This window comes from Petaurus breviceps, unplaced genomic scaffold, assembly GCF_028583685.1.
Source record: "Petaurus breviceps papuanus isolate PSGF00001 unplaced genomic scaffold, PetGlider_PUasm1.0 91041, whole genome shotgun sequence".
NCBI classification, from domain to species: Eukaryota; Metazoa; Chordata; class Mammalia; order Diprotodontia; family Petauridae; genus Petaurus; species Petaurus breviceps.
Window position 1 is genome coordinate 4,822,525 of NW_027187400.1, and position 13,863 is coordinate 4,836,387.

General features: G+C 47.8%; 3 protein-coding genes across 4 annotated transcripts in view; 2 read left to right on the forward strand and 1 right to left on the reverse strand.

The window, feature by feature from the left end:
• PPP1R8 (protein phosphatase 1 regulatory subunit 8) overlaps window positions 1-13,863 on the reverse strand; it is a 373,418-nt gene that overhangs the window by 149,658 nt on the left and 209,897 nt on the right. The window lies entirely within an intron of this gene.
• Window positions 1-13,863, forward strand: part of WASF2 (WASP family member 2) — a 343,739-nt gene that overhangs the window by 135,419 nt on the left and 194,457 nt on the right. The window lies entirely within an intron of this gene.
• The window catches only part of FGR (FGR proto-oncogene, Src family tyrosine kinase), a 73,825-nt gene that overhangs the window by 47,818 nt on the left and 12,144 nt on the right, over window positions 1-13,863 (forward strand). For both annotated transcript variants that reach the window (XM_069079326.1, XM_069079327.1), the window contains one exon: window positions 11,148-11,212. The gene's annotated coding sequence lies outside the window, so the exon portion shown is untranslated. The remainder of the gene's footprint in view (window positions 1-11,147; window positions 11,213-13,863) is intronic.

Here is a 13,863-nt window from a genome sequence, read left to right on the forward strand (position 1 = left end):
GTCACTGGAATCCAGTGGCAAGACAAAAGTTAAGATGACTGGCGATGGCCCAGCTGTATAGGGGTAAGAAAACACATAAATATATACAAAGTCAATTTTGAAATACAAGGAAGAGGGGGGATGCTAACATCTGAAAGAGTCAGGGCCTGCCTGGTATTGGATGGGGTACCTGAGCCGAGCCTAGAGGGCAGCCAGGGATTCTAGGAGGGAGAGGTGAGGGAGGGGAGGAAGGTGAGGGAAGTGAAGGAGAGCCTTCAGGCACTGGGGACAGGCTGTGCCAAACTGCAGCTGGATGTATTGTTTTTGGAGAACTGCAAGTAGGCCAGCTTGAATGATTGGATGGAATGCAGAGTGAATGAGGGGGAGTGATGTGTAATCCTCCTGGAAAGGTAAGCTGGAGCCAGACTGTGAAAGGCTTTGGATGCCAAACAGGAGGGGTTGAATCTTATCCTAAAAGCAATAGGGACACACTGGAGCTTTTTGCACAGGGAAGTAACATGGTCAGACTTGTGTTTTAGGAATACCAATTAGATAGCTTTTTGGAGGAGAGATTGGAGAGAGGAGAGCCTGGATGCGGGGAGACTGACAAATCAGGAAGCTATTGCAATGCTCCAGGTGAGACAGGATGAGGGACTCAACTGCGTGAGTGCAGAATGGAGGACAGATCTGGGAGCTGTGGAAGAAGGAAAATCGAGATTTGACAACTGATTGGATCGAAGGTATTGAGAGGGAAAGTGAAGAATTGAGGTTGACCCCTAGTATATTAACCCCGAGTGACCATAAGTACAGTGCTGCCCCTGACAGAAAAGGGAAGTGACACATACACACACACACACACACACACACACACAGTCAGTATTTACTCTATGCCAGACACTGTGCTGAATGCTGGGAATGCCTCCCCCCAAATCTTTGCTCTCAAGGAACTCACAGTCTAACAGGGGAGGTAACATGCAAACAGCTGTGGACAAACAAGATGGACAGGCCAAATTGGAGGTGATCTCCGAGTGGAGGCACTAACATTAAGGAGGACTGGGAAAGACTTCTTGCAGAAGATGAGGCCAGGAAGACCAGGAAGCAGAGATGAGGAGAGATAGCTCATTCCAGGTAGAGGATTAAAAACACCTGGAGCCAGGAAGTGAACTATCAGGTGTGAGGGCCAATAAGGAGGCCAGGGTCACCAGATCTCAGGGACTCATCATTCTAAGGGCTGTTGGGAGGTGAATTGGGGAACATACCTAGGAGGGGACACAAGAATGACCAATCAACCCAGGGAGAATCTAGGGAGAAGCAAATGTCTTTTTGGCCCCCTTTTCAGGATGGGAGGAGGAGGAAGGAAAGAAGACATTGGCCTTAGGTAAACCACCCCCCACTCCCATCCCTAACATGATAATAGAAGCATACATCTAGACTGGAAGGGACCTCAGCAGTCATCTAATTCAATGCCCTCATCCATGGATGAGAAGACTGAGGCCCAGAAAGGTAGTCACCTCTCTAAGATCACCCAGGGACCATACTGCTTCTGTGTAGACTTGAATTACAGAGTTGAGATTGGAACCCAGATCTTCTGAGGGCAGATTCAACCAGATTCAATGTTCTTCTCACAACACCATGCTTCCTCTCAGTCGGTCTCCTGGGTTCTCCCTCCCCCCCACCCTCGAAAGCCCCCTGGAATAGTGTGAGATCTGGGTTGGGCTTTCCCGTGGGGGTAGAATGGGAGGTGGAGTCTGAGTTGGCTGGGAGGATACAGAGGGTGGGAAGGGTGAGAGTTGGGGGCAGAGATACTCCCCTCCCCCCTCCCATGTCTCCTTTGCAGTCTGGGGGCGGCAGGATGTGTTGGGACTCAGGTCAATGACACCACCCCTGCCCCTCCCAGCCTTGCAAGCTTCAAGCCTGTTGACCCAAGTCTCCAGGGCTAAGGAAAGGAGTGACTGAAAGTTCCCTTGCGGCTGCAGCTAGAGAAGTTGGTCTGCTTCCTCTCTTCTCGAGCCCAGAGGAGAAGTGGGGTGGGGGACAGCTGAGGTCAGAACAGCCCTCCCCTCTTGGGCCAGCCTGCTCAGCCTAGGGGCTCTAGAGTTCCCTCGATCCAGTGGGACCCAGTCAAAGGAACAAGGTACAGGCATCGGTTGGGTGTACTTGGCAGTGTTAGAGAAGAACTCTGCCCACTGCCCTCAGGCTGAGCTCTGGGCTTGCCTGGGGAACCAGAGACAGCTCCCAGAGACCTGGAGATGAAACAGGAAGAGAACTGGAGGGGGGCGATGTTGGGGGAGGGAGCCAGGAAAGGGGCTGAAGGGTGTCAGAGAAGAAAACCTCAGATTGGGACACTGGACTTGGGGCCCTGGGGGTGACTGGAAATTGGGTAGGTGAGGAAGGGAACCTGGGGGAAGGACCTAGAGAAGAAGTCTGGTGGAGAGAGATGAAGGGAGGTCTGGGGGGAGTGGGAAGAAAAAGAATGGAAATTGGGGAGAGGGAGAAGAATCCTTTCCTACAAGAGGGGGCAGAACTGGGGAGGGGGAAGGAGGGCCTATGTGCCACCCACACTCCTTTGATAGGAGTTCCCTCACCCTTCGGGTATTCCCCCAGGCCCCTGAGAAAGGGAAAGGTCTCTGTTTCCTAGGAAAGTCCCCCCATCTCCCCACAAGTGACCTGCCCCCCCCAATCTGGGAATAGTTGGTCATCCCTACAGAAATCCTGCTTTTGACAGACTGGGGGTATGTGGTCTGACTCCATGGCAACCAGGGCCCAGGGTGGGACAAGGCCATGCTGGCATCAGACCCCAGCACTCTCCCAACTCCTAGCCTTGACAGGGGACATCTTTCCCTCCAGTCTTCCTAGGATGGGTGCATCTGAACATCTGGGGTCTGGCCTATGTCCCTTGTGGGGGTAAGGGATGGCGAAGACCCCCAGAGATGCCCAAGGGCAAAATACAGGGGACCCACTATAGAGTGTTTTGAAGTCCTCAGAGAAAGGAGATATAGTTAAAGCATCAGAGGGGGTTCGGTGGTCAGGACTACTATTGAGAAGCAGCTGAGGTGGGGGAAGGGTAGCTTCCACTTTCACCTCACTCCTACCAGACTCCTGCTATTCACTGGTACAAAACCTGGCCACTGAGAGTCACTTCCTGCCTGCACTGGGGAGGGTGGGAGAGGGCATCCCATTCACTGTGTCACCTTCAGCTCTGGGCAGTATTGTAAGCATTCAAGGTAGGTGGAAAAATCACTCCTTAAGCAGTCTTGCCAACCCCTCTCTCCCTGGGTGACAGTGAACCCCACGGGGCCTCCTTCCGCTGAATTTGGAGGTCTATCCTCCCTCCCTTCCTGTTGCTGGGAGCCATCCCTACTCTTTTCCTATCCACCAGCACAGCTCTGGCTGTGCCATGGCAGGGAATTCAGGGGAGGAATAGGAAAGTAAATGAGTTGGGGGAGAAGAGGAGGAGAGCAGAACATAGTGGAAGGAGGGGAGATGGCGGTGCTGTGAGACAGGGGGGGGGCAGACAGGAGAGGGGCAGGAGGTATAGAGTTGGGAGTGAGAGGAAAGGCAGAGATTGTCATCAAAAGGGAGCTGGGAGGGAGAATCATGGAATAGCCAATTAGAGGGTTCCTTAGGATGTAGAATGTCAGAACTATTCAGTCTAACCCCCCTCATTTAACAGTGGAGGAAACTGAGGTTCAGAGAAAAAAAGTGACCTTTTCTTTTAAAAAAATGCTATCTTCTATTTATACCTTCATTTCTGAATATATCCTTGTTCTTGGGCAGTGAGGTGGCCCATTGTGTGTCATTCCAGGCACTGGACCTGGAATTAAGGAGATCTGGGTTCAAATGTGACTTCAGATGCTTACTAGCTGTGTGACACTAGGCAAGTCACTTAACCTTTGTCTGTCTCAGTTTCTATGACTGTAAAATGGGGCAGATAATAGCATTTACCTCCTAGGGTGTTTGTGAGGCTCAAATGAGATAATAATTGGAAAGCATTCAGCAAACTGTTCCTAGCATTTTTTTTAAGTCATTTTTCAGTCATGTCTGACTCTTTGTGGCCCCATTTGGGGTTTTCTTGGCAGAAATACTGGAGTGGTTTGCCATTTCCTTCTCCAGGTCATTTTGCAGATGAGGAAACTTAGACAGAGTAAAGTGACTTGCCCAGGGTCACACAGCCAGTAAGTGTCTAAGGCCAGATTTGAACTCAGGAAGATGAGGCTTCTTGACTCTAGGATTGGTACTTTATCCACTCTACCACCTATCTGTCACTCTTTGCATATAGTAGGTGCTTAATAAATGCTTGTTCCCTTGCCCCCTTTCCAGCTAACTATCCTTTATAACAAATAATAAAAAGGGGGGGAAACCCCAATTTAGTAAACTAACCAATGTATCAGTGGAGAATGACAGTATATGTATATAAAATCTTCCATGCTCGTAGTCTCTGCCTCTGCAAAAAAAAAAAAAAAAAGAAATCATTGTAATTACCCAGTGGGGGTTTTTTTGTTTTGGGGGGGGGGGTTTCCCCCCAGTTTTTAGTTCAGAATGTGACCTCTTGAAGATCAAACAGCAGGTTTGTGACTGGGCTAGGACTGGGCTTGTTTGACTGTCAGTCTAGGGCTCTTTCTATTATACATGGGTAGGTGTCCAGGATAGGGAGATCAGGAGGGAGGGGGTGATCCAGGAACAAAAAGGGAAAGAAAGAAAGGAAGTAGAGGACCCTGGGTAGAGGAGGTGGGGAGACAGCTGAGAAAGTAGGCTAGTGAAGGGAGAAAGGAGATGTAGTGGGACTCCGAAATAGGGTAGGAGATAAAGGGGCCAGAGCTGGGTGGGGGAGGTTGGAGAGGAAGTTGAGGTAATAAGGTTCACAAGTCCTGCTGTATTTATCATATGTAAGTATATTCAGGAAGAGAAGGTAGACTATAAGTGACCTATGTGGTGAAGGAAGTGGCCAGAAGGGGGAGGGGAAAGCTGAAGGAGGCACTGTCTTTGTGGCCAGTTGATTCAGAGCTGGAGAAGAACCTCTGGGAGCTGGGGTGAGCACCTGGGGTTTGGGAGGGGAGGGGATACTGTTGGGAAGGAACAGCCATCCCAACTGGGGGGTAGGGAGTGGGCTGGACAGCTCCTCATTCACTATGTGTATCATGAAGCCAAAGGTCCCTTCATCCCCAAACTCTTTCCTAACCCCTTCCCAATTGGGTGACCAGTCTTCCCCCAAATGCAATGCCTTCTGAACCCAAGTGGCAGTCTTAGCCCCATTTTCTTTCAAAGCAAGTTTCTAGATTGAAATAGAAATTTCCTTGTCTGGAAGTGTAGTGCCTGTAGAGAAAAAAAAAGATACTGACCTTGAATTCAGAGGATCTGGATTCTAGATGTTGAACCATCACTTCCTAGCTGTGTGAAACTGGAGAGTCACAATCTCACTGAGTTCTTGTTTCCTCTTCTCTAAAATGGCCCTACCAATCCTTACCAATCTTTGTATTGCTTGCCTTAGGGGGTTGTTGTGAGCAAAGTGCTTTATTAGCTGTTGTCTTATTAAAAAAAAAAAACAACTCATTTTATATGACCCATATTAAACTTAGCAAGTTTTTGAATACTGTGAGAAATCTGTGATTTCTTCTGTGAGGTGCCTTCTCTAGTTCCACAGATCTCAGTCCTTGGACAGCCTTTCACAAGTGGCCCTCAAGAGAGCTGCTGTGACCTCAAATTCATCACCCTATGGCTGACCAGGTGATGGTCAGGCAATCACTCAATCTACAAGCCTTTAGGAAGCCCTTACTATATACGAGGTACTGGGCTAAGCCCTGGGCTATGTAGGTGGGCCAAGCTAGTCATGCAGTTCTTCCCTGATCAATTCTGAGCTGGTGAGAGCTGAGGTAGCTTGCAGCACACCAGGATGAAGTGTCCGGGAGAGTTTTAGCAGAGAGAGCTTTATAAAGAACATGAGCTATGATTGTTTCTGGTTAGTCTCAGAGCTGGAAAGGCTTCATCCATGGGCACAGTCTAGCTTCCTGAAGGGGTCTGGAGCCCAACAATGACTTTTCAGGTAGACTATGAACTAAACTGAAATTATGAGCTGCAGGAGGAGTTTTCATGCCTAAGGAGTTAGAGGTTCTTGAAACATTTTTCCCTGAGAGTAATGAAGAATCTAGGCCTGGTCATAGTTAGGGTCCTGGTAAGGGAATGGTCAGTGTGGCCATCATCATAGGCTCAACTTAACCTTAGAACACACGGATGTGTTTGTGCACATGTGTGTGCACACACACATAACTTCCCTTGCCTTCTATTGCTATATTAATGGTAGTGACTACATTGGCTATAGTTAGGGACTTAGTGGGGAGATGGGGGTTTGAAGAGGGAGATGTGGGCTCAGTGAGGAGAGGGGGGCCCCAAGGATGGAGACACGGGGTCAGTGAGGAGAGGGGATGGAAGCTTAATGACGGGATGGGAGTTCAGGGAAGGGATGGAGGCTATGTAAAGAGATGGGGAACTTAGTGGAAGAGAAATTGGGTCAGTGATGATGAAAACTCAGTGAGATACATGGGAACTTAGTGAGAAGATGGGGCCTCTGTAATGAGATAGGGGAGCATGTCAGGAATGGGGGCTGAGTTTCTCCCCAGCACAGCCCTGGTGTCTTTGAGCTTAGTTAATCCCCAGGAAGAAGAGCAGGTGGGATGGGGCTCCAGTTGGGGGAGAGCCAGAAGGAAAGGAGAGGGGAGAGATGAGGAGACTTTTCTTCAGTGACCCACTCTCAGGACTCAGGGACTTCAGGCCCCTTTGCTGGGTAACACAGAAAAGGTTGAGAACCTTTCTATCCCCTCTGTACTCCCTCTGGTGATTGTTCCCCATTTATCCTGTACATCACTTGTTTGTACATTGTAGTTTCCATGTTGTCTCCCAGTTAGACTGGAAGCTCCTTGAGGGCAGGGTCTATTTTGTCTTTCTTAGTATGCCTAGTGCTTAGCTCTGCTACAGGCATATAGTTTGTTGTTTGGTCTTCTCAGTGATGTCCCACTTTTTATGACCCCATTTGGGATTTTCTTGGCAAAGATACTGGAGTGGCTTGCCCTTTCCTTCTCCAGCTTATTTTTACAGATGAAGAAACTGAGACAAACAGGGTTAAGTGACTTGCCCAGGGTCATACAACTAGACAGTGTCTGAGGCCAGATTTGAACTCAGGAAGATGAGTCTTCCTCACTCCAGGCCTGGCAATTTATGCACTGTACCTCCTAACTGCCCCTCCAGGCATGTAGTAGGTGCTTAATAAATGTTTATTGACTGATGACCCCAGGCAGGGGTCTGATTTCTTGTCTGGACCCAGGGTATGCTCTGGAGATACTAGGTTGGGTTAGGGGCTAAGCGGATAGTTTCCATGGGCATCGGCTCCAGGCATTGGCAGCTAAAGTTGGGGGGAGTGTGGGTTAATGTTGAAGTTCTGAGACTGGGGTTCAGGACTTCTGAGTTTTGGGGATAGCATGTGCTCCTTCCCCAGAAGCCCAGGATCTGGGGAAGAAGGGGAGAATGAGATCTGTAATGTTTCTTTTTTCCTCTTCCCCTGCACCAGTAAGGCCCCCCGCCTTGGGTCAGATACTTTAAGTGGGAAGTTGGGGAGCTAAGCCGGAAGCATGCTATTGCCCCACTTCTCTCCACCCCAGACATGGTTCCTTTTTGGTGAGATTCTGAGAGACCTACCTGCCCCCTTCTCTCGTCCTACTAGCCCAGCTGCGCCTCATTTTCTCCATCTCCCTCTTGGAACTTTCCTTGACTCTCACCCCATTTTTCCAGTCTGGCCTCCAGGTGGGGATGCACCAGCCCCTTTAGAGGAATCCAAGAAGCAGGCTTTTCCACTTCCCAGAATCCCTCAGGACAGCCCCCACCTTCCAGGACAGAATTCTTTTTTGTGGAGTCCTATTCCCAGCTCATTTGTCCTTTACCATCTCCCTTAAGGGACCGATGGGGGAGGGGGAACAGATGCTGGGGTAGGAAAGGTCAAGATTTTGCCTTGCTCTGGTGCTCACATATCTGAGGGACCGCCATGATGGTAGATAAGTGTGTGTGTGCCATGCAGACAGGCTCCAGGAAGTTTACACAGGTACACTGTGTACAGTATACCCTGGTACAGTGTAGACAGGCACACTGTGACCTAGCTGGGCACAATGTCAACAGGTGAAACATAGACAGGTACAGTGTGGCATTGCTATGGGTAATGTGGACAGGAGGAGGATGGTGGGTGGCAGTAGGTGCAATGCAGACAGGAGCAGTCTGGCTCCTTCTGGAGTCTGGCAGTGAACAAAGATGAAATGCAGGGAGTGGGAGCCCATTAAGGGATGGCGCATCTGGATTAACCTGCTTCCCTGAGGCTTTCTTGGGCAATAAGAGGGGGAGAGAAGAGATCTGCAGTGCTGAGCATCTCTCTGAGCCCCCAGGAACAGATGCCTAAAGGGAGACTCTGGCTTTCCATCCTGAGCCTTGGAATGCTTCCAAATGTGGGGTGCTTCCCACAGTGAAGAAGGTTAAGTACACAGTGGGCCCCATGGATGGTCGCTGAGGTTCTAACATCTTGTATGACAGTATGCTGAAGTGGAAATGAAGCTGGGCATGGCTTTAAATAGAGGCAACTAGGTAATGAAGTAGACAGGAAGACCTGATTTCAAATTCAATCTCAGACACTAGCTATGTGACCTTGGGCAAGTCACTTAACCTCCATTTTGCCTCAGTTGTCCCATCTGTCAAAGGCAGATAATAACAGTACCTACCTTCCTTACAGGTAGAAAGTCTTAGATACTTACTAGATGTGTGAATGTAAACTAATCACTTAACTCTGCCTACCTTGATTTCCTCATCTGTAAAATGGAAGTAATAATAGCACTTACCTCCCAGATTTGTAGTGAGAATCAAATGAGATAATTTTTGTAAAGTTCTTTGTGAGCCTTGAAGTATCAAACAAATGCTATTATTATTGGCTAAGCATGGTGCTATAATAATTGGGTTATTATTTTATTATTTATTTATGCATAATATAGTATTGTATTGTCTTGTATATTATTATATACAATATATTTATTATCCTGGATCTACCACTTACTAGCTGTATGACCCTAAGCAAATCTTTTCACTTTTCAGAGTCTCGATTTCCTCATCTATAAAACTGGAATATTAATAACTGATGTTTTTACAGTCATTTAAAGTTTGCAAAGCACTTTATATACTAATATTAGCTCATTTAAGGCTCACAAAGAAGACTATGGATATTATGGTTCCCATTTTGCAGATGAAAACATCAAAGTTTAGGGCCTTTATCATGATCACACACTTAGCAAATTTCAGAGGTGGAAGCTTAATCCAGGTATCCTACTGACAGGAGTAGTAACCATGGTATAATATTAAGCTCATGGGCCTTCAGAAAGTAGGGAGGAAATTCAGGCAGGACTGTGAGGGAGATATTTGTGGGCAGATGGGGACCTTGGCCTGCCTCCTAACTCACAGCCAAGATGAAGCCAGCTCTTCTCACATACTTAGCTGGCCATGAATCAAGACAGAGACATGCAGAAGGTGGGAATGAAGACCTCCTGAAAAGAGGAGAATGTGGGATAACCTGAGGAGGTTTAGGAAGGAATATGGGGAAAGTCTGTCAGTTCAGGGACTGCTGGGAGTGAAGATTCTGAGCCTGCAAGGGGAGGAGGGCAGGCAAGAAAGCTGGGGCATGGCATGAAGAAAGGATGCTGAGGAGATCTGGATTCGAATCCCAGCTTTGACCCCAGCCAGCTGAATAACCTCAGACAGATCTTGGAGTTTAGTTTGAGGTGGTGTGATAATGCAGAAAGACAGTGAAAAGATTTGGTTTTGAACCCCAACATTCCTTTGAACCTTGGTTTTCTGATCTGTCAAATGAGCAACTACCAACTTCCCCATGAACACACATCCTCCTCCACCCCCCACATCTCCACCCCAGTGTCATTGTGAGGAAATCACTTTGTAAACCCTAAAGGACTTTAGAGATGGAAACCCTTATTACCAGTAGGGAATCCCAGGTCAAAGGAACTGAGGGAGGAAGGAGATGGGATGGGTAATCTGTGCCTGAAAATCCCGATGGACGCCATTGTCTTGGGCATCTCTGGAATAACTCCCTGTCCTCTGAGCAGTCCCATGATTCCCCGGGCCCGGCCCCTTCTCACTCTGCCTTTGAGTCTTCCTTGTCCCTGAACTTGACTTCCCCTCCTCCATCACCCCCCTGGTGCAATGAGAGTTTCCGGGTGAAGGATGCCTTGCTTAATTTACCACAAGGCCAAGGCTATTTTCTTAGCTACAACTAAAGGCTTGATGGGAGTGCGTGTATGTATGTGTGTGGGGGGGTGTAAGAGGTACCCTAGGATCTCTTCACCCCATTCCTGTCCAACCAGAGCCATTCTCAAAGGAAAGGTAAAAGGGGGTACAAAATAATCTCTAGTTAAGTAATGACCCAGCCACATACAATCTCATTTGTGGTAGTAGTAAAAGCGCCAAATTTGGAGTCATAGGACTTGGGTTTGACCCCCAATTCTGCTACTTACTTCCCTGTGTAATCTTAGGCAAATCATTTCTGTCTGTGTCTCAGTCTCTGGTAAAATGAGGGGATTGGACTGGATGGTCTTTTAGGTACTGTCCAGCTCCAAATTTTATTTGTTAACATTAGATTTTAGAGTCTTGGGACTGGAAAGACCACAAGATTCCTCCCCTCCCCCACCAATGACCCCAATCCCTTCCTTACCCCAGATCCTCCCCCTAACTCAGCCAGAGCTCTCCCCAAAGGGCCCAGGCCACGGCTGGAGCTCTGGGGGTCATTGTCCAGTAGGATATAGAGAGGGCAGAGAGAGGGCCATCCAAGACTGGGGCAGAGATCCCCTCAAAATCAGTTTCCCAGTTCTTAAGGGTATGTGAGAATCTGTTTTCGTATATAGGACCACAGCTGTTAGCTCGATTTATATGTGTATGCAAGTGTGGCTGGAAGGAAATGGAAGACAGGTGCCTCTCAGACTCCAGGAGTTCTGAATTCTAGTGTATCAGGCTGAACTTCTCCCCTCCCAAAGTCCCCCAAGAAAGGAGGGAGAATAGCACTGGTTTGGAGGGGTCAGAGTCTTGGAGCAGGGAGCTCCAGGCTGTCTGTGTCTTCCATCTCCTGTCTGTCTGTCCCTCAGGGATCTGGCCATTCCATTCAGACCATGCTGTTATTCCACTGACCTCAGTGGCTCGGGACCTGAAGGTAAGTATCTGTGTGAGTAAAGAGAGTGGGGAGGGGGCAGGGAGGAAGCAGAGGACACAGCCTCAGGGGATGCATTTGGGGGGCTTCCCAGATGCTCCCACCACCCCCAACACACACACTGCAGCCCCCTGCCAGTGTCTCAGGCCCTCCCTGCAGCCCCCTTCCTCTCACACAGACTATGGTTGCCTGGCAACCAATGGAAGGGGGGGAGAGAGAGTGGAAAAGAGCTAGTTTGACAGCCTAGAAGCAGGACAGACAGGGAGATGGCCTTGATCTTCCTCCCCCCTGGGATTCTCCCTCCTCCTCCACTCGATGGGCCTCCCACCCCCTACAAAGGCACAGACACACTCTCTCACACACACAGAGGAATGGAGATCCACACACATAGTTGAGACCCACAGGCGAATAAACAAAGATACAGAAACACAGAATGGCAGGGCTGGAAGGGACCTCAGAATCCTTCCAATCCAAGCCTCCTCACTTGGCAGATGGGAAACCCTGAGGTCCAGACAAGGGAAGCAATTTGTCCCAGGTTGTACAGCAAGCTAGCAGCCGAGTTCAGATTAGAACTCAGGTCTCCTGGCTTCTCTTCACCACACTCTAGAACACCAACACACTCAGAGGGAGATGCACTCAAATCTCCCAAAGTTCTTAATGTCACTGTTAGTGTCTTCCCCCCTGGGAGGGACCTCAGAGACCACCCCATTTTACAGATGAGAAAATTGAGGCACATCCTCCTAGCCTGACGGAACTTTTCCAGGAAGATCTAGTGGTCTGGGGGTGTCATCCAGAGCTGAGCCCAGCTAAGTTCAAAGAGGTCACCAAGGGCCATGCAACTCCCAGGCCACGTGCTAAACTTGAAAAGGCATGTTTCGGGGGAAGGATGGAAAAGTGAGCCAACAACAAAGACATCCATCTCTGAGTTTCTTAGCTATTATTGCTGCTGCTGCTCTTCCAGGGTGTGGTGGTCACCCTGAGGTCTTGGAGGCAGTGGCAAGAGAACACAGGCTCTGGCCGGGCCTGCCCAGCTGGAAGTACTTAGGTTAGGAGCCTTGGAAAAGACTGGGTCTGGGGACCAGCCCAGCCAAGTTTGGAAAGGGTCATCACAGGAAAGGCTGACCACTAGGGATGGAACTTTTTCAACTGCTGCAATTTATTAAATACTGGCTCCAGATTCCAGGGTTGGGAATCTGCAAGGGGGCGTAACGACGCCAAAGGAATCATGGGCCCTTGGAGTTTAGGCAGCCAGGCAGCACAGTGAATTAGAAGGCAGAAAGCCCTGAGTTCAGAGCCCATCTCAGACCCTTACTGACTGTGTAACCCTGGGTAAGGCAATTACTTCACCTTTCTCAGTCTCTCTCCTCATGTATAAAATAGGGATGATAATAATAAAGCTGTACTGAGCTCTGGGTATTCAAAGAAAAGCAAAAACACACCTTCAAGGAGCAAATTTTTCTAATGCAAAAATCATTGTCCAAGCATTTATCTTGATAAACAGTGTAAATAGGAGACCCTCCCCACCTCCCAGGGTTGTGGTGAGGATCCAATGAGATCATGATAGGATGAAAATAATAATGACTAACATTTATATAATATAGAAATATTTATTTATGTAGTTGGTACATGTACCAACCACTGTGCTAAGCACATTACATTTGATCCTCATAACAACCTTGGGATGTCAGTATGTATGTTATTATCCCTATTTTACAGATGAGGAAACTGAGACAAACTGGTTAAGTGACTTGCCCAGGGTCACACAACTAGTTAGTATTTAAGGTCAGATTTGAACTTCTGTCTTCCTGACTCCAGGCCCAGAGCTCTATTCACTATGCCATCTAGTGTGTAATATATACAAAGCCCTTTGTAAATTGTAACATACCATGTAAATAGCAGCGATTATTATTAAGGAAGCTATTGCTATTATTAGTCCAGACTCACGATCTTATCATTATGGGAAAATCCCATTGTGGAAACTCCTTCTACTTATTTGTAACATACAGTCTTGGAGAGATTAAGTGACTTGTCCAGGGTCACACAGCTAGTATAGGTTAGAGGCAGGACTTTTACCCAAATCTTCCTGACTTCAAAGTTGTCCCATGCTCAAGTTCACCATGAATATATCCTGGTTCCCAGGAAGTTCTTTGTGTATTTGTCAATAATAGTCATTATTATTCCCTCCATTCAGTTTTTCCTATTTATCTTATATATGTCCATTGTCAGTTGTCTTGACTTTTGTCTTGCTGCTGGACCCCACTGACTCTGGAGGAAAGACTGAGGCTGATGACTTTGCACAGTTCTGTACAATTCATGTGCAAATCAAGACATCACCCCACAATATCATTGGCACTTTTTGAGAATGAAGGACAAACAATAATACTGCATATAACTTGCTTTGTATAGATTTGCTTGCATGTTGTCTGTCCCTTCTCCCCATTAGATTTTAAGCTCCTCAAGGGCAGGGATTGTCTTTTGCCTCTTTTTGTATTCCCAGAGTTTAGTACAGCACCTGGCACATAGTAGGCACTTAATAAATGCATACTGAATTGAATTGAAAATTATTATAATTAGATCCATGTGATATGAAGATAGATAACATGACACACATATGTATATATGCATATGTAATTAGTAGTATTGGGTAACTGTGA